This window comes from Sinocyclocheilus rhinocerous, unplaced genomic scaffold (genome assembly GCF_001515625.1).
Source record: "Sinocyclocheilus rhinocerous isolate Xijiao unplaced genomic scaffold, SAMN03320098_v1.1 scaffold393, whole genome shotgun sequence".
Taxonomy (NCBI): Eukaryota; Metazoa; Chordata; class Actinopteri; order Cypriniformes; family Cyprinidae; genus Sinocyclocheilus; species Sinocyclocheilus rhinocerous.
The window spans coordinates 216643-219834 of NW_015654520.1; positions in this window are offsets into that span (position 1 = coordinate 216643).

Below are 3192 nucleotides of genomic sequence, written 5' to 3' on the forward strand. Positions count from 1 at the left end.
TTTCTTTGTGTACAAAAAGTATTCTCGTCGCTTCATAACGTTACGGTTGAACCACTGATGGCAGATGGACTATTCTGACGATGTCTTTCAAACTTTTCTGGACCTTGACAGTGTTATTTACTTGGCAGTCAATGGGACAGTCACAAGCCTCCAGGTTTTCATCCAAAATATCTTAAATTGTGTTCCGAAGACGAACGAAGCTTTTACGGGTTTGGAACGACATGGAGGTAAGTGATTAATGACAAAATTTTCATTTTGGGGTGGAGTATCCCTTTAAGCCCGGTTTGTTCATGTCTATGAACATCCTGTGTGTTTGGATACTTTTACAGAAATAAAGTAAACTGTTGTCATGTGACTTGCAGGGTCTGCGCTGTCATGATAAAACAAAATTCTGTGAAATATTTTATTATTGTGATTTCAAAGCCTGGAAAAGTCATAGAACCTGTTCACAAAATGGTCCAAATGGTTCATTAATCTGTATGAATCAAAAGGTTTAAAAAAATCCGGTAAGCACAAATGACTAGACAGGTCATGGAAAAGAAATGGAAATTCATTCATCAAAAAGAGTGGAAACCCTGGACTTACAATAGTGACGCAAGTGTGTTTTTTTTTCTTCCCATTTTCTAAACCATGGAATAAATCTTGGGAAGTTCATGCTGTGGTTTCTGTTAATAATAATTGATTTATTTTACAAATTGAATGTGGTCATTGTAGAGGCAACAGAACCAAAGAGTTCATAGTAAATTCATTGTAGAAACATTACAACTACTACACAAATGTGGCACCCATGAGTAGAAATATAGAAGGAATTGCAGTAATTAATTTTGTCATGAATTCAATGAATATGACAATATAAAGTGACTAAAACATTTTCAGAACTCATTAGCAACTATTAGCAAAAATGTGTACAAAAACAACGTCGTACTTGGTGGAACACGCAATTTTGGAGCTCGTAATTTGGTGGAGCTCAACCCTTGATCACAAACTACTCAAGACTTGAACATTTGACTGGTTCCAAATAATAAACATGCATTTTGTGTGAAAAATAATTTCTTTCATGTATTTGAATCAATGATCACTCACTCGTGTGGCTTGTGTGACTCTCAAACTTCCATATGCTGATATAGTTCCATTTGGGAGCAGTAACATTTACATAACCAAACGCCTTTACAGTTATCTAAGGTATGTATAGCAAAGTATGAAAACACTCCCTTCAATTAACGTCCCAAACCCTTTCCTGAAGAGTGTAAGCTGTTATAGTAGCAAAAGGAGGGATTGTTGCTTTTGAAATTAAATGATCAACAAGACGAGCATTATATTTTTAATAATTAAGTAATTTTAATATGGATATTAAATAATTTGGTAAAGGCCTGCCAATGCCTTGACTCGTGAGGGGAGTAGGGACTGATTTTTGCTTATTAATTTGCATCTTGTCTTCATCTTCTAGAATTTCCAAAAGGTCAGGCACCACAACTTCATTGATCTTGTCGTGATCACGTCTTTTCAGCAGACACCACATTCAAAAGCATCTTCTGTGCCATGGTCGTATGATTCAAATCAAATTAATATCTTGAACAACATTACCTGTAATTCAGAAAGCTGTGCTCTGACTCCTGGTTTTGATGGTGTCAATGAAATCTGAGGTCACATGCAGCTGGTTTCTTTTCTGCTTCAGTCCTGACACCTTCATTTTTTCTCTTCGGTTAAACAGTTTCAAAGCGAACCATTTTTGTGAACCACTGCTCCTATAAAACCTCCTCTATAGTCAGCCTGTCGGTTGCTTTACAAGCCAGGCACTTTCTGATAAGATCCCTGCATGCTGATCACATGTTCAAGAGAAAGCTGTTTTGTATGTTCTATAGGACTATCTGACATTAATGTTGACATTTAAGAAATCAACTTATGAAATAATTACTATAAGGTAATGCAACTATTTTGTAGCAGTGTTGTAGTTCTCGAGTCTGGACAAGACTGGACTCTGACTCAAATCTGAGTCCAAGACCATATTTTCTATGACTAGTCAAGACCAGGGGTGTATTCCAGAAAGCACGGTTAACTTACCGTCAGCTAAACCCTGAACTTTCGGTTGATTAACCCCAAACCTTGCTTACTCGAGGTACGTGGTTCCAAAAACACATCCGGGAGTAAGTTCATTCAACTCAGAGTATGTTCCTGGTTAAGACTCAAGACATTAACAGAGCCGCGAATCGACGAGTCACTATGGAAACGGACGCTAAGAAAAAGCGCGATGCTGTTTCTTTCTTCTTCTTTTGTTCAATGGTCGTTTACATGCTTAGTGCATATCGCCACCTAATTGATGGTTGTGCAATCATTTAAATTTTTTTTCCGTTTAATCTTTAATCCTTGAGAATATGAATTGTATTATTTGTTTAATGCTAATTATAAAGTATATTAAGTCATATCAGATATGTATTTTGATTTAGAATTTAGACATTATAGAAAATGCCGATCCATGTGTGAGATAATATAAAATGTAATAAATAAATATATATAATATAATAAATTAAATATTACCTTGTCATAGTGTTTATAATTTATACAGATAACTGTTATATATGCCAATAAAATAAATAATAACCATATTAGAATAATATATAAAGCTGAGGTTATCCACTCGCTTATCCTCAAACATACCCGGGTATGTCACATAACCTGCTTTTTGAAATACCCCCCTGCTCGGTCCTGATACTCTTATAAATATTGGCCCGTATTTATCAAGCCTCTGAGAATTACTCTCAAGAACGTTGCTAAGAATTGACTTTAAGTGTAAAAAAAAATCTTCTTGGCTCAAAGCTGCGCTTAAAAGTTAGTTATCAAGCATCTCAGTCGTAATTTAAGCGAAATGTAGGTCTAAATCAGGGGTGCCCAAACTCGGTCCTGGAGGGCCGGTGTCCTGCAGAGTGCATGGACCAATCACTGAATAGATTTCCTTATTTAAGAATATTCTCAGATAAATTCACATTGAATGGTTAAATTCCTAATAGGAGTTTACATTCAACACACATTTGACAATAAAGAATTTTCAAGAGAATACATTATGGTAAGGAAACGAATCGTCATCACAACCTTCAATTTAGGGTTGTTCCGGTAGACGATAGTATCGTGTATCGACGATAGTCAGCGATATCGCCTGTTGCTGATTTCTTTGACGACAGCAAGACGATTATTATT